The following is a 22255-nucleotide window of genomic DNA, read 5'->3' on the forward strand; positions in this document are numbered from 1 at the left end:
AAGAAAAGCATCTGATAGTCATCAAATTAATTTCTTATGACAATTTAGTATGTCTCTTTCATTCTGGGAACTGCATAATTTGTCTCTCTCAATATGAGTTAAGTGTAATGTATATTAGTCATTTTTAAATACCTTTATTTACAGAATGCGCTAATTAGTCAGTCTGAGATACAATGTAGTTTGTCATAAAGGTAGAATTATGCACTGGCAGCCAGGAAAAAAGAGAAATAACTATCAAGGAGACTGCATTATTTCCCCTTTCCTGTTACTGCTTTTCTTTAATTTATTGTTGCTGCAATGATCAGAAAAAGAGGTGGTGGTAGGCCTGTGCAACAAGAGCAGCTTGTGGCACCATTTTGTCTGCAGTGCTATTGTGGTGACCAAAGTTCCATGGCAAAGAATAGAATTAGGTAAAGCTGTAGAGAACAGTTGTTCGGTGAAGTTTGCCCTTTGTGATTGTTTCACAAAGGGACTTTTTTTTTTTTTTTTTTTTTTTAAAACAAATCTTCTCATTATTCAATGAATGTGTGTGACCAGACTTCAGCTGCATGCATTTGATATGGATGACAACAGGGCATGTCAAAATTTGGTTTCTAATATACTGAAAAGCTTGTGAATATTTTTTCTAGCTATTTGCCCATCTCTTCTCAGTAGTGATAGCCATAAAGTATGTTCACAGTGAGGAAGGATGGTCCAGTCATTAGGAAGGAGGATTTGGAAGACCTCAGTTCAAGTTTCTCTCCTGGAACTGGCTTCTTGTGTGATCTTAGGCTAGTCACATAGACCCTCTATGTCCCGTCTGTAACACAAGAATAACAATACTTCTCTACCTAATGGGTGTTATAAGGAATAAATACATTAAAGACTGTGATGCTCAGATGGTAAAGTGGCGGGGATCACATACAGTTCATAACTCTATCTAAGGAACTTAAGGGCCTCCCATTAGGGATCAGAAGATTGAGGAAAGCAGCATCCTATTGGCAGTTCTTGAATGTCCTCTCAATATGAAAGACCAGCACTGGTCAAATTCTTTGAATATGAATCTCATTAAGATTGAATTCCATTTTCCACTGAATCTCTATTGACTTCAGCAGAGCTTCAACTAGTTGACACCAGCTGAGGATCTGCCCCAGAAATTTTAACCTTATAAATGGGGGATAATAAATGGTTTTAAATAGTAATAGACAGCTCTTCAAATCTTAAGGCCAGATTCTCATTTACACTGCATTCACATCCACTATCCCAATTCTAAGGCCTCTTTACATTAAAGCAGTAAGAAAGCACAAGCAAGAATAGACCTTTCGAGTTCAAGTTTTATTGGGGACAAACATCCAAATGTTCTGAACATTGTTCAGACCATGAAAACCTCTGACTATAAAAATAACAAGAACCTGTGAGAGGATACTGCAGCTTATCTCTTTAGCAATGCAATATGTTGCCATGACAAACACCAAAGGGTCACTTCCCTTTCTTATTATTTAATAAAGACTTCTGAAAATACACATATGCTTGTCTTTCAGTTTGTAAGTTAACAGACATTGGCTGAGTAATGAAGTTCAGATCATGATCCATCTTCTGTGATAACTGGAACAAAAAGGACCTGGAGAACTATAGATCAATCCATGTAACTTCAATACCTGGAAAGATATTGGAGCAAATTATTAAACAATCAGTTTGTAAGGACCTGGAGGATAATAGGGTTATAAAGATTAGCTACCATGGATTTGTCAAGAACAAAGCATGCCAAACCAACCTAATTTCCTTCTTTGACAGGGGTACTGGCCTAATAGATCGGGGGAGAGCAGTAGATCTGATGTATCTTCATTTTAGTAAAGCTTTTGACACAGTATCATATAACATTCTCATAAGTAAACTAGGGAAATGTGGTCTAGATGAAATTTCCATAAGGTGGGTAAACTGGCTGGAAGACCATAGTTAAACAGTAGTTAGCAATGGTTCACTGTCAAAGTGGGTAGGCATATCTAGTTGGGTCCTACAGGGGTCAGACTTGGGTCTGGTATTATTCAATACTTTTTTAACAACTTGGATAGTGGAGAGGAGAGTGTGATAAAATCTGTAAATTACACCAAGCTCGGAAGGGTTGCAAACTCTTTGGAGGACAGAATTAAAATTCAAAATGACCTTGAAAAATTAGAGAATTGATTTAGAAATCAACAAGAGAAAATTCAAAGACAAGTGCAATGTACTTCATTTAGGAAGGAAAAACCAAATGCACGGCTACAAAATGGGGAATAGCTGGCTAACTGGTAGTACTGCAGTAAAGGATCTGGGGGTTATAGTGACAGATCACAGATTGAATGAGTGAACAATGTGATACAGTTACAAAAAAGGCTAATATCATTCTGGAGTGAATTAACAGGGGTGCCGTATGTAAAGGTAATCGTCGTACTCTCCTCCAGACTGGAGAGGTCTTAGCTGAAGTACTGTGTCCAATACTGGGCACCACACTTTAGGAAATATTTGGATAAATTGGAGAATGTCCAGAGGAGAACAGCAAAAATGAAAAAAGGATTAGAAAACCTGACCTATGAGGAAAGGTTAAAAAAACTGGGCATGTTTAGTCTTGATCAAAGAAGACTGAATGGAGACATGATAGCAGTTTTCAAATATGTTTTGTGCAATTATAAAGAAGACTGATCAATTGTTTGCCATGTCCCTTGAAGGTAGGAAAAGAAGTAATGGACTTAATCTGCAGCCAGGGAAAATTAGGTTAGATATTAGGAAAAACTTTCCATCTATGAGTAGTTAATTTCTGGAATAGGCTTCAAAGGGAGGATGTGGAATCTCCATCATGAGATTTTTAAGAACAGGTTGGACAAATACCTGTCAGGGATGGTCTAGGTTTAGCTGGTCCTGGTACTTATTTGGTAAGTGATTGTTATTTTCATTTAGAACATAAGAACGGCTATACTGGGTCAGACCAATGTTCCATCTAGCCAAGTATTCTCTCTTCCAACAATGGCCAGTCCAGGTGCTTCCAAGGGCGTGAACAACATGCAATCAAGTAATCCATCCCCTTTCTGGCAGTCAGAGAGGTTAGGGTCACTCAGAGCATGAGGTTGCCTCCGTGACCATTTTGGTTAATAGCTATTGTGGCGAGGTGGGCCTGTTTCGCCCTGTGAGTCCTGCGCTTTTCCAGCCACGCCGGTGGTGCGGCTGGCAGGGGAGCAGAGGGAGGGCCCGGTCCCACCCTGTACCCCGGACCTTGCCCTCTACCCCGGGCCCTGACCCAGGGACCCTGCTGTGAGATCGTGCCTACCGCTTAGTCCCTGAGACCGACTACCTTCCCTGGGTTGCCTGTCCGTGGCCCCACTGCTTGCGGCCCACTCCCTGGTACCGGTGCAAAGGGTTGTTCTGCCTTCCCCGGCTGGAACCTCTCTGTCTCTGGTATGGTGGCAGCACCGGATGATTGTCCCAAACACTGCAGTTGCAGTAGGGCCACTCCACTCCGGCTGGCAACTCCCTTTCAGCTACCCTGGCCTTCCTGAAATGGAGGCTTTTAACTGCTGGGGCAGTGTCCTTGATAGGCCCCAGGTGGCCTAATTGGCTAAATTGCCTTGAAATAGCCACAAATGGATTACCCAGGGAATAGGGCTTTATGGAGCCTGGGGCTAATATACATGTCTTCCAGCACCCTTCCATAGCCGTCCGGTCTGACCCTGTCACACAACTGATAAATAAATTCATGGAGGGTAGGTCCAATTCTTTTTTAAACCCCGTTATACTTCTGGCCTTCACAACATCCACTGGCAATGAGTTTCACAAGATGACTGTATTTTGTGTGAACAAGTATTCTCTCTTGTTTGTTTTAAACCTGTTGCCTATTAATTTCGTTGGGTGCCTTTGGTTCCCGTGATCTGTGAAGGAGTACATAACATTTCTTTTTTCACTTTCTTCATACCATTCATGATTTCATAGATCTCTATCATATTATCCCCCTTAGTCATCTCTTTTCCAAGCTGAAAATTCCCAGTCTTTTTAATCTCTCCTCATATGAAAGCTGTTCCATACCACAGTCATTTTTGTTGTCCTTTTCTGTATCTTTTCCAATTTTAATATATTTTTTGAGGTGGGGCAAACAGAACTGCATGCAGTATTCAAAGTGTGGGTATACCATGGATTTATATAGTGGCATTCTGATATTTTTCTGTCAATGTTGGGATAGTGGAGAGGGGGATTCAGACAGAGACCCGCTCACTACAGATAGGGTAACAGAGAAAGAAATCAAGTTATCTGTCCAAGTTTATAATTTAATTTAATGATTTTATCATTTTTCCCTAGTATGGTTTTACATAATAGAAAAATACCTTGCAAACATTAATGGATTTATCCTCATCAGAGTCCTGTAAAGTAGTGAAATCCTGTTATCCCCATTTTATAGGTTGAGACTGAAGCACAGAATGATTGTCTTGTGCCAAGTCACATGGGAACTCTCCAGAAGAGATGGGAACAGAATCCAGGCTTGTATCTGAACACCAGTGTGATCCTTCCTCCTTTGGGATATATTTACATTTAAAAAAAGAACATTATTCATGTTCCAAAGTCAAGCACTCAAAATTTAGGAAATGCCAGTTGTGCAATCTTAAATCAGCCCCCTTATGCATACGTATTATGGTATAGTCATTCACTACATGGTCACGTAGAAAGAACCTTTACTACTCACAGAAATTCTGCTTTAGCACCAATGGCTGGAGACTGTGATTCTGGAGTAAGAGAATCTGTGTTGTAGTGAAGTTGTAAAGGACCTTGGTGTTCAGTATGCAAAGTTTAAAAATCAGGCCCTGAATACACAATACATCCAATAGAAAAACTTCCCTCTGGAGTTTAACCAACATCACAAACTAATCCCTATCTGAATCCTGCCTTCTATTCTTCTGACACTGCAGCAACTGGTCTGTCCAGGGATCTCAGGATCAGACTGGACACAATTCCACCGGGAATTCTCTTCTAGTCCTTGCTGCCTCTTTTCCTATCCTAGGAAAATTTCTCATTCTGTGCTGACCAGACTGACATCCTCCCTTTCCTGGGGAGGCACTGAGCAGTAAGGAGTAGGGGTAGTTCCTTTTGTACTCAGAATCTCAAAGTTTCATTAAGCAACTATAAAACCTAGGAGTAAGACTGTATCTGTGTCCTCCACCCCTTCCTTTTTTATTCCCTTCTTGCCCTAGGCTTCTGCTACTGTCCTGTTTTGTGCCTGTCCTGTAACACATTTCAAAAGTGGTATGTTACAGAAGTATGTCATTAGAATAGGGCAGATTAAGAGGCAGAAACCCTGGGTTCTACTATCAACCCTGCAATTTGCTCACCATGTGAATTTGGATAAGTCTCTGTATCTCAGATTCCCTCTCTGTAAAATGAAGGTAAGGATATTCTTCTGGAATATTCTACAGGTTCAGTGTCTGGTTATGGTTATGAAAAAAGTACTTATATCCAAGTGGGGTGAAAAATAGATTCTCCAGTCCTTCACCTCTCCTCTGCGCAGCATACCTAGATTAAATTGACTACTAAAGACAATGGTACAAACAATACAATTCAACATGCAGAAACCGCACACAAATCCCAAATGCATACAACACAAAAAATTAATACAAGGCAGTGCTGTGAAACCTAGAAAGCACTTTGGCCTGTCTTCCCCCATGAAGACTTAAATTAGACATCTCTTGGATCTATATCTTCTTTCTCTCAAGTGAAGCAAAGAAACTCTGACCACACTAAAGCAAACAAATGTGAAATGTCCAATAAACGATATTATGTATGAGTCATAAACCGCCATTACCTGTCGCTAAAGTGATCCAGAGGAACGGTGGAACTGAAAAATGCTGGGCATGAACAATAGGAATGAAATCATTAGGAGTTTTAAGTATGCAAAGAATACAGGATTATGCCTTATTTATAGTCTTTTCCCAATAGCAAAAACTATAGTCAATGTTACATCAACACTTTCACCATAATCTACTGTTTTTATATGCTTGAAACTTTCTGAAAAATTCTTTTTTGACCTGAAGTTTTCCATGGTGGAATTATTGGTTTATGTAGGCTAAAAGAAGTGCACAACTTTTGAGTTTGCCGTATGTACAGGAGTTAATTTTACCATGAGAACTGCAGCTAGCATCATAGGCTCCCAAAACAACCAAAGGTATTACTTACTGCTCATGAATGAAACTGAGCATTTAAATGTTTATAATTTTTCTTTTTCAGCTAATGAAAGGACCTATCCAGAACAAGCAAAAACAACCACTTGAAAATGTCAGGTGATAAATTCAGTGTATTTTAAGAGTCTTGTAATTTATTGAAAACAAGACAAGTGTATTTTTGTCACCATTGTATAACCCAGAAAAGGCTGGAGTGGAATTTAAGTACTACATGCAGGCCTTATCCACCCACTTTGCAAAGGTGGAAATGACTCCACAAAGTGCAAGGCAGTAGAGAATCACATGCTATGTTTTTGTTTTGGAAGCCTTTATAAAGGGAGTAAAATGGTCAGTGGCTCAACAATTCCTTCCAACTCTGAAAGTGTATAATACCCCATTCAATTATATCATTAACTAGCAGAATGAATCAATTGGCTACATTGCATGTCAAATTACAACATAAACAGTTATCATATGATATATTATTTTATATTTATATATTCAATTAATATTATACTTTAGGTATTTAAGATATTGTTTAAATTTTATTAGAATTTTGTTTTTCCCTTATTGATATGCTACAATAAGATTTTTTTCACAGTACAAATTGTATCATGATTTATATATAAGGCTTTATCTCCATTGACAATATAATTTCATTTCTTGAGACTACAGTATAGGCCTAAACTTGCAATCACTCTGCATAGAAACTCTTGTTGGCTTCAAGGAGAGATCTGAGTACAAAAACATTTCAGGGTCAGACCCATATATGGGAACAGATCCTTAGCTATTCCCAGGTGAACAGCTATCTGATAGCTCCCTGTTCGCTGATCTGTTTTTCTCATCTTGTTATTTGTGCATGTAAAAACTAAATTGAACATCTTAGTGTATCTTATTTTATTAAAACTTAAGAACCCATTTTGAAGATAGAAATTGATTATTAGTTTCTCAACCAGCACTTTTTCTTCTTTTTATTAGAAGTGGAACACAGTAGTTGATTTGTATTGTCAGGGAAACATGACTGTCTGAAAGTGATGCTAGCTAACCTTCAGAATGACAATTTTGAATGTAGTGAAAAATTCAGGAATAAAAAAAAATATTACAGCATCTGAATTAGCATTTCAAACTAGATGCATTGTATCTAGGGAAAACTACAGTTTTAAATCATCAGTTTATTTACTTTTAATGTCTTTTTGATTTGGAATTTATATATTTCAAACAGTAGGTCACGAATCATTCAAAAATATGATTTAATGAAGTTTTCTCATGTGGTATTTGTTTGCCGGTTTCACTGAAGGACGCTATAAATCTTGATAACTAAACTTTGTACTAACCATTAAATTAACATGCTCCACAAATTTTATTATTGAACAAATCTTTAGTGTCATTACCTTATCATGAATCATTCTATGTCAAATTTGCCTTTTTGATGCTTAGGAATAGCAGTCCTTACTTTAATGATTTATTTTTTTAAAGCTATTATTCTGCCACTATACAGAATGATTAGCCTGTTAAACATTTGTAGTCCGTTCCAGGTCTCAGAACATGCAGTTGCTTCATTTAACTCCCCATTGTCCCTGAGATATGAAGTGAAATGTATATAAAAGCACTCACTTTAGTGAGAGTTATATAGGAGATATACTGAACTGCACAGATAAGGAATTACTGCACTTTCCCACCACCAGCTTTTTAGGGATCAGCATAGTCTTTGATGCTGATCATATTCTTTTCCATCAAATGTTCCATTTTGAAGATATTTTTTTGCATTGGGATTTATTTTATCTGTTAGTGTAGATTCCACTTCTTACAGAGGACCAGCTATTTCAAGTCAGACAGTGTTTGAAGGAAGAGTCCTACACCCATCTCTTGGTGATCCTGGAAAGCAGAACACCAAATGATGCATTAAAATGTGGTTTTTGAGGTTTGGGGTTTTTTGTACTAAAGGACCTGAATCACTGCTTTATAGGGGGAGTTATCTAAAGTGCTATTTGGGGCTGCAGTTAATGATGCAAGTACAAACAGTAGAAAAAATGCTTTTTTGATTGAGACTTGACTGGGATTTAGGAGTTATGGGTTCCTTTCCTGATGCTGCCACATTATTCCTGGGACAACTGGGTCAAGTCACCTAATATCTTTGTGCTATTATTGGTGATGGTAGTATTCTCCTAGCTCACAAGCATGGGCAGAATTCAAACTCTGAAATCTTAGATGCTATGGTGATTAAGGCCATATAACTACGGAGAAAGAAATATGCAGCAGGCTGTATGTGATGTTTTACCCATGTACACTTCTTCTGTTGTTGACTGTTTAGTGCAAACACATGGATGAATGAACAAGCAAATATGTACATATAGCTGTCTAATTACTTTTTTTTAAAGACTGAGCAAAAGTGTTTGCAAGATATTTTTTAAAACTGGTGTTGTGTCTGAGTGGTTTAACCTTTTTTCAGGAAATAACATCTAGTAGTCTTCCAGCACTCACCTTTATTACATAAAAATGATAAATGTGTTTGTCTGGCTCAGAATACACTTATCACTGGCCAAATCTGGGAATCCACCTGCATCCTCATAGTTGTAGTGCAAATATTACTTGTTTCTCCCAAAAGAGCGTTCACTAAGAAATATGGGAACATTTCCTGGCTCCTGTTGGAACTTCATTGATGTATGATGCCACAAAGGATTGAATTAAGACTCTTAAGACTCTAAAAGTTTGAATGTTATAAATGATCTCTCACTGACTATATCACCAAATGATGCTTGTAGTATCGTCCTTTGTCATTATTTTATTCTTCTAATTAATTTGACAGGTAAAATCCAGATGAAATATCTATATATTTTAAAGAAATTATGTTTAAAATTATAGAAATATTATTGTTAATTTCTGAGACTTTATTCATGATTTCAAATTAATCTTATCATATCTTACTATATTTAGTATTTCTTGCCCACTGACAGTGTAGTAAAACTAGATAATTATAAGCTGATGAAGAAGAAAGTGTTGAGTGTGTCATCCTTCTATTTGTCTTGACATGCATCATAACAACTGGAATTGAAAGTTCTTACTTTGAGACAGGAATAAATTAAACAAATAATGAACACTCAAATGGAAGGACAGTTTCAATATAATTTATCCAATAACAAGAAAAGTTTCAGTCTTTTGGTGATAATAAGTATTTCACTTGTATACAAGAGTAGGTTACACACCAGTGGAATGGAGTAACAATTATAGTGATGACTTCAAATAAAAATTATTTTATAGCCAGTTAAAATGAGGGCATCCATGAATTGATGGTCTTGATGATCCAGTTCCACACAGACAGATGTCCATGTCACAAAACTATCACTGCAGTAGGGATTCTTTTTGCATTTTCTGCAGCACAGAGGCCAAAATCTGAATCAGTCTGGAGATGGAACTACTTCCTCAATTCCTAAAGATAGTCAATTGTTCAGCTTCAGTGTTAAGCACCTCATAAGAATGGCCGTACTGGGTAAGACCAATGGTCCATTTAGCAAAGTATCCTGTCATCCAACAGTGGCTGGTGCCAGTTGCTTCAGAGGGAGTGAACAGAGCACAACAATTTATCAAGTGCTTCATCCCCTCTCATCCAGTCCCAGTTTCTAGCAGTCAAGTTTAGAGAAACCCCAGCATGGGACTGAAGCCCTGACCATGTTGGCTAATATCCATTCATGGATTTATTCTCCATGAATTTATCTAATTCTTTTTTAACCCAGTTATACTTTTGGCCCCCAGCGACATGTTCCACAGGTTGATTGTGGATTGTGTGAAGTACTCCGTTATGTTTGTTTTAAATCTTCTGCCTATTAATTTCATTGCACAACTCTGGTTCATGTGTTATGTGAAGGGTTAAATTACACTTTAAAAATTCACTTTCTCCACCATTCCATGATTTGATATACTTCTATCCTATCCCCCTCACAAATACCCAGTCATCTCTTTTCCAAGTTGAACAATCCCGGTCTTTCTAATTTCTCCTCGTATGGAAGCTGTTTCACACCCATAATCATTTTAGTTGCCATTCTTTGTACTTTTTCCAATGCTAATATATCTTTTTTGAGATGGTGCAAGCAGAACTGCACACAGTATTTGAGATATTGGATTTATATAGTCTCATTATGATATTTTCTCTCTTGTTGTTCCATCCCTTTCCTAATTGTTCCTAACTTTTGTCAACTTTTTTGACTGCTGCTGCACATTGAGTGGATGTTTTCAGAGAACTATCCACAGTGACTCCAGGATCTCTCTCTTGAGTTGTAACAGCTAACTTAGACCCCATCATTTTGTATGTGTAGTTGGGATTTTGTTTTCTAATGTGCTTTACTTTGCCCAGTCATCCAGTTTTGTGAGATCACTTTGTGACTCTTCATATGCAGCTTTGGTCTTAACTGTCTTGAGTCATTTTGTAACAGCTGCAATCTCTGCTTCCTCACTATTTACTCCATTTTCCAGATCATTAATGAATGCTGAACCTCATCAAAGGTTTTCTGAAAGTCCAGGTAAGGTTTTCTGAAAGTCCACTGGATCACCCTGGTCCAGATACTTGTTGACTCTTTCAAAGAACTCTAATAAATTGGTGAGGCAGGGTTTCCCTTTACAAAAGCCATGTTGACTCTTCCCCAACATCTCACATTCATCTAAGTATCTGATAGTTCTATTTTTTACTATAGTTTCAACCAATTTGTAAGTTTATATGTTGTGTTAGATTTGTTACCTAGAATGAATGGCTCTTCTGGGTGTGTCTCCATCACATCCTTTGCAGTCAAGACCAATGCAGTGAACTCATTTAGCTTATCTGCAATAGCTTTTTCTTCCTTGAATGCTCCTTTAGGACCTCGATCATTCGGTGGCCCCACTAACTGTTTGGCTTTCTTCCTGCGATTGATGTACTTCATTTTTTCGCTGTTAGTTTTTGTGTCATTTGCTAGTTGCCCTTCAAATTGTTTGATGGTCTACCTAATTATACTTTTACACTTGACTTTCCAGAGTTTGTTCCTTTCTATTTTCCTCAGTAGGATTTGATTTCCAGTTTTTAAGAGATGCCATTTTGTCTCTACTTGCCTCATTCACTCTGTAGTTTAGCTATGGTGACATTGTTTGGTCCTATTACTGTTGGTTTTTTGTTTGTTTTTTTTTGGAGGGGGGGGAGGGGAGGGAGAAATACATATAGTGTGAGCCTATATTGTGTGTTTTAAAAGTATCCATGCAATTTACAGGCATTTTGCTCTTGTGACTGTTCCATTTTATTTGTGTTCAGCTAGCTTCATTTTTGCATAGTTCCCCTTTTTGAAGATAAATGCTGATGTGCTGGGTTTCTTTGGTATTTTCCTCCTCACAAGGATGTTAAATGTAATTACATTATGGTCCCTCTTAATGAACTCTTGAGCAGTGTCCATGTTTTGAACCAAATCCTGTGTGCCACTTAGGACTAAATCAAAAATATCCTTTTCCCTAGTGGGTCCCAAGGCTGGCTGCTTCAAGAAGCCAGCATTAACGCTATCTAGAAAAGTTGTCTCTGAATCCTGTCCTGAGGTTACATGTTCCCAATCAATATAAGGATAGTTGAAATCCCCCATTATTATTGGATTTTCTGTTTTTTGTTGCCCCTCTAATTGCCCTGAACATTTCATTTGGTCACCATTCTCTTCAGATGGTTGGTAGTATATTCCTACTGCTATACGCTTACTAGTCAAGCATGGAATTTCTACCATAGAGATCCTATCTGTTTGATTCATTTAAGATTTTTACTATATTTAACTCTATGCTTTCTTTCACATTTAGTTCTAATCTCCCACCAGCATGACACACTGTCACTTCTGTATGTTTTGTATCCTGGCATTGCCATGTTCCATTGATTATCATCATTCCACCAGGTTTCTGTGATGCCTGTTATATCAGTATATTCATTTAATACCAGGCATTCAAGTTCACCCATCTTAGTATTTTTACTTCTAGCATTTATATAAAAGCACTTTTAAAATTTGTCAATATTTAGTTGTCTGCCTTCATGTGATATAATTGAATGGGACTCTTTTGTTTGACTGTTAATCTTCCATTCCTGCCTGTATTTGATCAATTTCTATTTTCTCCTCTATACTATAGAGTATCCCTTTTAATGAATCCTCCCCTAAGGAATGTGCCTGTTCAAATCATGTGCTTCTCCACACCTGTAGGCTTTTGCCCCAACCCTTAGTTTAAAAACTCCTCTGTGACCTTTTTAACTTTACATGCCAGCAATTTGGTTTCATCCTTCCTTTTATAGGCTCCTCTTTTCCCCAAAAGGTTCCCCGCTTTCTTAGGAACCTAACACCCTTCTCTTAACACCATTGTCTCATAACTCATTGAGACCTGCAGTTCTGCATGTCTGACTGGCCTTGCGCGTGGAACTGGAAGCATTTCAGAGAATGCTGCCATCAAGGTCCTGAACTAAAATTTCTTTCCTGGCAGCCTAAATTTGACTCCTCTCACCTTTCCCTATGTCACTGACCACTGACTTTTCCCCAGCATGCACATAAAGCTGTCTACGTATCTTGAGAGGTCTGTAACCCAGAAGGCAATTCACCATGTGATTCTCACAGTCACCACAAATCCAGCTATCTATATTTCTAATAAATCGAATCCCCAATAACTAGTACCTGTCTCTTCTAATAACTGGGGTTTCCTCCCCCAGAGGGGTATCATCCTTGTGAGAGGATACCATAATATCTGGAAGGAGGGTCCCAGCTATGGGAATGTTTCCCTCCACTCCTGCTGAGAAGATGAAAGTCTCAGGGAAGATGATCATCAACAGCATAGAGACTGTCAGACTTGGAATGGGACTACTCTACTGAGTCCCAGAAAATCTCATCTATGCATCTCTTTTTCTCTCTTCGCTCCACCATTTAAGCCATTCTGGTCTCAAGAGGCCCTACTCGGTCTCTGAGGACCATGAGTGGCTTGTACCAAACACGCACACATGCCGCCTGCCCAAGGGGAGGTTGTCATACATGCTACATTCAGTTCAATAAACTGGATAGTCGCACTCTGCTGCTGGACTTCTGCCTGCATTGTTTTTACTCCAGCTGGGGTTTTTTGTATGTTCTTTGTGTGTTTCTTTTCCTGTGGGTGTGAGGGAAGCTTATTGGCTTAAGTTTAGAGAATGTCATTTAAGTGGATCTGGCTCTCATGCTCCCTCTCTAAGATCCCTTACAAAATTCCCCTGTTTGCTACTCCTATTCACTAGCTCCTCTGGTTGCTTAGGATCTGGCTTTTAGAATCCCAGTTCTCCCTGAGTTAGCCCTGCCCCCTCTCACCAAAGATCTTGAAGGGATTCGGGATCAAAGGATGGCAGGGCTAGAGTCTTGTTAGGAAGCTCTCAGCCTTGACTGGCAATTCACTAGGCTCAGCATGCAGCCCCCCAAACAGATCACACTATAAGCTTCAATCAAGCAGGCACACAGACAGACAGAGATGGCTTACTCACCCCAAGGGTCACATAGGTGCTTCTCACTGGGAGAACTCCCTCACAAAACTCACCTGTTTGCTGCTCCTGTTTGCTAGCTCCCTCAATGGGATGATATTAAGAACATGCATAGACTGACTGTTCTGCATCTGTACCCTGGATAGAGTACTTCAGCAGAGCTGTCTGTCTTGCCTCTTTCTTTCATAAGCACTAAAAGGAAAAGAAAATGTAATTTCCTTAAAACATGTACAGTACAACATTGTTAATAATATTCAATCGGGATTGGAGATATAATAAGTCTGCTGACAAAAGAGTTTGGTTAGTAGGAAACTGCAGAGTTAGTGAAATGGGAACTCAGCACTCAGTGAAACAGTAAGATATTAAAGTATGGAAACAGAAAAAAGACAATTTAAATTGAATAACTCAAATTATCTAAAAAAGGCAATACTGTCATGTTGAAAGTAAAAATAAGGAACAGAGTTATGTTTCAGTGACAGAGTTGGTTTTGGAAAATATTTCAATTGATCAAAAGTTAAGTGCCTAAAACTCAGCACTAAGAGATGGAGACAATCTGTTAGACTAGTTGACCTATCATCTGGCCTGTAACTGTCCATTTTCTAGTGCTTTGTCCAATCTAGTTTGTGTCCCACCAGTTGCCAGGGGAACAAATTGCACAGTAAAGCTCATTGTCAGGAAGTTTCCACTGACAGTCAGTCTAACTATCCATTTCATAATTTTAAATAATTATTTATATTTGCTCAGTTTGTCAACATTTTTTTCATACTGAGATGCTCAATGGGGTTTTTGTTTGTTTTTAAGTTTTTGCAAAATCCATTGTCATTTTGAGTTATCCAAGCTTGAGGAGTATACTTTTCCTATATGTTCTGATCAAAACTCTTGCATTCATATTGCTTAGAAATGTCATGCTTTCTGGATCTACATGAGACTTACAATGCACACTTCGATTGAAAAATATTGGTTCAGAATTTTTAAAATGATCACTCTTTAAATCTGATGGGTTTTTTGCAAGCACGTTATACATCTGCCCCCCCCCCCCCCCGAGTCTTTTTAATTAATGCATTCTAGATGCTGTCACACCAGAGCTTTATAGGGCCACTTTGTTAGCATCTCTTTTGTAGGTGTGCAAAGTAGAAAGTTACAAAGGAGCCTGCCATGTACCTTAAAGCCAAATACAATTTTAGTCCCTAGACTCTCCTCTGCCTTGGCAACTCAAAATTGTCGTGGCCTTTTTTGCTGTTACTCATATTTAATTTTCTTTTCACTATCATTCTTAGTTGTCTTTCAGTGCTACTGCTTCTCCCTCCCAGCGATAATGTGTGTTTCAGATTGTTTTTGTCTCAGTGTCTTACTTTGCATTGATTCCAGGTGAGGTCTCCAATGGTGAAAGTCTCATACGTTTATTTATTACCGTATGACACCTAGTATCGGTATCGCCTTTCACACTGGTATAAGACAGCAGAAAGTACATTGATGTCAATTGTTAACTCTGGTGAAAGCGAGAGCCTAGTTCTTTATTTCATTTAAATTACCTGTACAGCAGACCAACTTAGTCGAAGAGGGAACTTTGGCAAAAGACTAGGGGATGTATCTTTAAACTGAAAATAGCACCTTGCGATTTAGAAGTTTTATATCTCATCAAACTGTGGTTTTATAGTTTTGTGTTTCAAATATTTTCATAATGAAATAAAGCAATATATCATTCCGTACTTTGTAATTACAGACATTCTTTTTTGGATTCAGGTCATTCTATTCCTTTTTTCATGTACTGGATTTTATTGATTTTATTTTCATTCTTGGATGACTTAATGGATTTTTTCAAAACTATTCTGTGCTTATTAAATGTGGGGGACAAAGAATGCTATTTCTGTTCATCCTATATACATATACACACATATATTCTAATTACATTAATTTAATATATTAATATATTAATACTGTTAATTTAAGGTAAATGCAACTTTAACTTGTAGTGGCAATAGCATTTCACTGAAGAAATCATCTCAGAAAGAGACACTAGTGTCTGGATGAGAGTGTGGGCTAGTGGTTTTAGAAAGCCTTGCCAACACATGCATTTTACATTCATTCTGAAAGGCATTGGGCTAAGATATGCCACATTAAATATGAGTTCTATCCCACAAATATGTCAGAAGTGACCTTTTGCAACTTCTCAGTTACCTTATTTGTAAAATTATGTTTTCCTTCCTTCTATGACGTCTTCATCAATAATGAGGGCTCTGAACATCGGAGACTTAACACGAGTCATGAAATAACTAAGACTAAAACTCATGGTCTTATGCTGGCTTTCAGTTTTGTGTGTCTTTCTTTAGATCAAAGGGGGATGGCAGCTGCATTCAGTCTGGATACCTAGCAGCATTTGGAAATACGCTCAATACAGCTGGCATATAAAAAACTCTGGGAGACTGGCATGTTATCAGTGCAGATGGATGCTTGGAGACTTTACCAGCAAGCCTCTAACAAACTTTATTGTTAACAAACTATTTAAAAGGCACTTTTTTTAGGCTTATAATACATTTTCTATTTCTCCACCAAAAGCAGAAATTAATTTTTTTCCCCGCAGGCAGCTTTTGGTTTATTATAAAAATTTTGGGTTTTGGTAAACCAGTTAGACATTTTTAACATTGACAAAACTACCTACTTTCCCTTAACCTCATTTTTTGAAATAGCTGAAGTCTTTTATCTGACGCTTTCCACACATACACACACACATTCAGCCTGAGGCAGACATCTGACTGTAATTTTTCATCCCTGAATTGTTAAAGTTGGGAAGAATTAAACAGCTGAAAATAGGTTTATAATGGAAAACGTTGGGCTACCTTAACTTCAAGGGTTCCTAGTAGCTTTTCCTGAATTATCCTCCTCTTTCTTCAAGTATTGTATTAACAGATTTTAAAGAATAAAACTCCAGGATTGAAAGCAGACACATCAAAATAAGGTTTTTAAGTTACCATATGTTTGATTTTCCCCCCTACAAGTAGAGAGCACGATGTGCTGTATGCCAGTTTGGAGATTGTTGGCAGTATTGCCACTGCCATCCACTAGCAAAGCCAGATTTAAACTCTGGCCAGGCTTCCATAACATTCTTACTGACAACGACCACATTGTACATTGCTATTGCCCCACCTCTTTCTTGACTGATTGCACCCACTTTGTGGGCAGTGCAAGCTAGTTCCTGAATGAGCTATGGTTGCCATCAGCTTGAAACATCAAGGACCAGAATCCATGCATTGAATCTGACCCCAAAAGTAGAGGTAATCGACATTTTAGGTTGTTTGTTTCTATCCTCATTTCTCCTCTGTCTGCTTCTTTCATACTTGCTGCTGCATTTCCAGCCTTAGCTTATGACTGAGAGGAAAGTTATACTTGGGCTGTGGTGAATGAGAGTTTTCTTTTTGTCCACAAGGAGGTATTCTTTAACTGGCTTTGAGCCATTGTACCTTACATGTCTCATCTTCCACTCCTTTGCCTGTTACATATATTTTAATTTTTATAGGAGCTCTTCAAAACTTAAAGAAGTTTAATAGATGCATATCCCCTGTCATCACATTCCACTCCATTCCTTCTTTATTGTCATACTAACTGATTACTTGTTGGGTGTATTACTGAAGCAAGGAATGAGAATAGTTTGTTTCCATTTTTCATATATGAGAAACTGATTATGAAAGTTATGCTAGAAAATGTTTTATTGTCCTATCAGCATCAGGTTTTTAAAATGATAGTGAAAGTACTGGCCTTTTTTACCTTTATGGAGACTGAATTTGTCTATTAATCTACAGAACAGGTAAATCATATGCACAGAACAGGTAAATCATAACCCTATTAATGTGTTTCTATTGTCCTAAGGATGCAAAGCCGTTCTGGGTGATATGGTAAGTCATTCTCCCTGTCTATTCAGTCCTTGGCCTCTCTGCTGAGGCAGCATCAAGAGTGACAATTAATGTCAATACAGTTGCAGTAGTGTCTTCTTTGATACATACACATGAACACTACAAATGCACTGATATCAGCTCACTTTATAGAGGTCACTGAACAATCAGAAACAATGACAATTTTTGGTCACACTCAGTCAAACTAGGCTGCATTAGAATCCAAGCCTTTTTTCACTAAGGCAATTTAAATACAACATACGGGCAAAGTGTGTGTTTCATGTGCCTCTAGTTGACTGTTCCATGAGAGAATTCTACTCTCAGAATCCTACTGCTGTTATCACATAAGGGAATTAATGCCTTTAGCTCAAAAACCAGAAGTCTGTGGTGTAGCAGTAAGATCCCAGAGCCAAATCTTGCTGACAATCCATATCAGATCAACTGTTAGTACAAACTTTTACTAGTTCACTAAGTTATCCAGTGACCTAACAAAAATGGAACTTGAAATTGACTTTCATTTTCAAAAGTGTGTCACACAGCAACTTCAATGGAGAGACTCCTCCTCTGCCTCCCTATTATCTATGTAGTCATTGGTGATTTTTGTTTTAATTTTGGAAATGATTGATTGTTTTATTTTAATTTTTATTAAATTAGTTGTTGAACTACTGCAAAAATTAATTACTTTCACATTGGTGAATGCACTGTGAAGAACATGAAGCTAAGAAAAGAGAAAAAGTATTTCACTTATAATATAATATATAAATAATTATTAATACACATTGGACAGATAATAGTACATTTATAGCATATGCCACTAAAATGAAAGTTATGAATAGTTAAATTGGTCTATCCTCTTTTGCAATTTATTTCTATCTTGTGGATTTTTTTTTTTTTTTATTTTTTTAATCTATTCTGGTGGCAAATCTTTTGCTGCCATTTGCATGCATTTTCTATTCATATTTAATTATATAAGTCTCATTCTTTCATGATAAAATAATGCTTATTATTGAGATTTTTTTATATGTTTTAAAGCCTTTCCCCTTTGGAGCAGCCCCTGTGCCAGTGCACATGTTTCAAACTAGTGGTTTGAAACTGGTACAATCATACATTCAAGCTGGAAAACAGAATGTTAAATTGTCTAAGTCTGCTTAATTTTTGAAATTTGGGCTTTGCCATGAAGAAATGATAAGTAATTATTACATTATTGAACATACAGATAGTATCCGCTCTTGATAAGGATTAATTTCAACTTCCATTCTAACCCTTACCTTTCAGATTCTTCTAACTTTCCCAAAGTGGGGCTGACATTCCGCACACTTGTTTTTTGTTACAGTAAATCCATTGCCGTTTTTTGTATTCTACAAACATGAAAAAAATGTATCTTTACCATAGCTGCTGACCAAACTTTTACACATATATTGTTCACAATTTTATGAAACGAGTGGCTTCTGACTTGGCTGCTTTCATACATCTCAAGTTTGTTATATCTGGAATGTTGAAAATCTGACTCATTCCTTTAGTTTAACTGTAGATAATAAGCTGTCATCAGCTAATTTTTAGAAACTAGTTATTTCACAGTGGCAAAGAACAGGTTATTGAAGGTTTGATCTGAAAGTTGTAGGTGCATCCCCCTCTTCTCCCTCACCCCAGACTAGCAGCTCCTATACATTCCCAGTATATCTGTTGCTGGTGTGATGGTGGTGTGGGCCCAGTTTTTAGAATGTCTGTGGGTTTAGTTATTGTAATGTACCAAAACACAAGCCAGACAAGGGAAAATGGCAAATTTTTAACAACTTGTATCTTGGCTAAAGCTGAATACAATTGTACAGGACAAAAAAAGACACTTCTCAAGCCTGAGGGTGTTTCCCATACATCAATGATCTACTGCAAACAATTGAGGTCTGAGAGGTTGTTTAAGACAGAAATATCTTTTATAATGGCAATTGTTAAGTGACCTAGATATAAGAATTGCTACCAGCTCCTCCTCCAACATTAATTAAATCACTTCATGAAAAATTACTTTAAAATATCTGGTTTTGTTCTGTTTTCTAATCTGCCTCGCTTTTTCTGCGACTTGTGACACTCATGATCAGTTAAAATACTTTTGCCACCTGTTTCCAAGAGAGTGGTGACAGATATTTTTGATGGTAGGCTGCTGCATTTGGAATTCAGGTATGATAAAGCAAAAGGCTGGCTACCATTACAATTACACTAATTTAACTATTACAGAGCTTCAAGTATCCCTCAGCCCGACAAAGAGTTTTAAAAAATGCAAGACAAATGAAAAATACAAAAAAGTTTAGAAATTATTTAAGCTTGTGAAAGAGAATGAAAACATTATTGCAGACTTAGTTAAAATTGTAAGTTAGATATTGTTTTAAAAACCAATTTTTGTTCCTTGAAAATCATTACAATTTCAACATTTTTAATTTTAAGATTCATCCTCTAGCCCTCATTCACCAAAAGTTCATGAAAAAGTGCTCTCCGTATTTAAATATAACTCAGTTGCACCAGATGTGTTCAGTAGCACTGGGAGAATGGCCAGTGTTCAAAGGCTGCAAGAGGGCTCAATTTTTTTTTAACATCAGCCACAAGCTGTTCTGCTTCCTGTTCCAATAATTCAGAACACACTACAGTAATAACATTATTGCAAACTGAAATTTGGGGGCGGGGATGGGGAGGGACAATTTTCAGGAGAGTTGGCTATTTCCTATTCTGTGGCTCCTATGCTGTCCTGCTTCTGATTTTATGGTTCTCTCTACATTTAAAAACAAGTCTTAAAGTTGTAAAATGCTTACTATGATTGTAATTTACTGTCTTGCTTTTTTTCTTTCATATAAGGAGACAGAACTTACCATCTCTGTATGTCGTTGGTTTTTGGAGCTATGATCTAAAATCAGTACACTGTTTTCTTTAGATTAAATGTTTCTATTTCATGTAAGGTTTGTTACAAAATTACAACAGCTTCCCCATGATTTCTTAAAATACAATTAATAAAAATATGATAAGCACAGGAACCCCTGTGAGGTAGGCAAGCATTATAATAGAGCACAGATCATGACGCACTTTAATTAATGTTCCATAATGGCTTCCATTCTTAACCTCCCTGTTTCACTTGAGGAAGTTTTCAATGCCTGGTCTCTGCCCAAAGATGACTGTGAAAAGTTTGATCAGAAACAGTTCAGTCATTTCTGAGCTCAAGAAGAGTGAAAATATTTTCCATTACAAAAAAAAAAAATAAAAAAAATCCTGACACTGATTTGAAAACAGTCTTACAGTGACAGGGCATAAGATTGAGACTACGACTTGACCACAAATGAGACTTTTTTCCACTAAGATTAATAAGTGTGCACTGAGAAGGAGTTGAGGTACAGGCCCCCTATGGACACTGTAAGATGTGCAGGAACTAGTTTTGCACAGATGCAACTTAGGAGTTCTGCAGTCGAGGCAGGGGCAAGAGAGGTGTGCTGTCACTTGTGGACTTCTCCAGGTGTGGATGCATTTTAGAAACATTGCTGCTGAAAAGGCAGTCTGGGCCAGATTTTTAAAAGCCTATAGGTGTCTAGCTCTTGTTGATTTCAATGGGCATTAGGCATCTGAATATCTTTGAGGATCTGGGACTTTGTGTATTCTCCATCTGCAGGCCTCCTAAGATGCACAAGGGAAAGGTTCAACCTGAGAACTTCGTTAGGTGCACCAGAGGGAACCTCACTTCAGTGTACCTTAGCGGCGATGTAGATAAAACGTTTGTTTTATTCTGCTTTAATGATGACACACACACAAAGTGAAAGAGGAAACTTGATACAAAATGGAAAGGTCGCTTTTGTATCCAACCAAAAAAGTTAGTGAATTCTGGGTCTCTCCTATTTAAATATAGTGTAGGGGCCTATACTTACTCTTGGAAAACAAAGCTACTTTCTTGAGGAAAAGCATATTTACTCAAATTCATCTCAATTTGTTTTTTAATAAATACCTGGATCTGAGTGAATTTTCTCCTTTTAATTCAGCGCTACATTATTTTCCCTTAGAGGGTCTGATAGATCCTTGTCTTGTGTAAATTGGCATTGAACTCAATGGAGTTACACTGATGGACACAGCTAGTTTCTGAACCAAAACCATTCTTCTCTGATAAGACACAAAAACACTATCTCCCATGGACAAATACTTTTTCACAAAGCTATCATTCCATGTTTGACTTTTTTAGTACTCTTTCTCAAAGTAAATCTGCACACTACCCTCAAAATGTGAGCATGGGAACTTAAATTCATAGCATGAAGCATTTGTGGCTGGCTATGCGTGGGGTAACAGACAGTAGTAGGAGGTAATAAAAGGTACTATGTTTATTCCCCATGTAACCCTATACCTTATTGTTTTGACATACCACTCAGGATGTCGTCTTACTTTGAGTTACCTCCGACTATCTTAGATCTCTGTACAGTCGCTTATGCTCTGTTGTTTCCACAAAGTGTCTAGCTTTGGGGAAAAAAATCTATTCTTTATGGCAAGCCTTCCCCGCCCACTTTAGGAGCTTGATAGAATTGATTACATACCCAAGGATAGATCAGGTGGTGCGGCTTAAGTGATAGTTTTGCAGATAGAGGTGGGACAGAGAAAAATCAAAGTATTTCAGGGTTGCCAGTCTCAAAAGGTCCATGATTTGGAATGTCTTGCCTTTCAGAAAGATCCTCGTGTGTTTGATGAAGTTTAAGGGACTGTTATTTATGTTTCTTACATCATTTCTC

The 22255-nt window shown here is 37.6% G+C and overlaps 2 long non-coding RNA genes across 2 annotated transcripts in view; one reads left to right on the forward strand and one right to left on the reverse strand.

The window, feature by feature from the left end:
* LOC137166799 (uncharacterized) overlaps positions 1-22255 on the forward strand; it is a 122470-nt gene that overhangs the window by 72125 nt on the left and 28090 nt on the right. The window lies entirely within an intron of this gene.
* Positions 1247-5843, reverse strand: LOC137166800 (uncharacterized). Its single transcript, XR_010923824.1, has 3 exons — positions 5798-5843; positions 4329-4514; positions 1247-1637 (listed from the first exon to the last, which is right to left on the reverse strand). It is a non-coding gene; the product is annotated as an uncharacterized lncRNA (long non-coding RNA).

The sequence above is a fragment of the Emydura macquarii genome, unplaced genomic scaffold (assembly GCF_026122565.2).
Source record: "Emydura macquarii macquarii isolate MOO-44397 ecotype Brisbane River unplaced genomic scaffold, CSIRO-AGI_Emac_v2 contig_2897, whole genome shotgun sequence".
NCBI classification, from domain to species: Eukaryota; Metazoa; Chordata; order Testudines; family Chelidae; genus Emydura; species Emydura macquarii.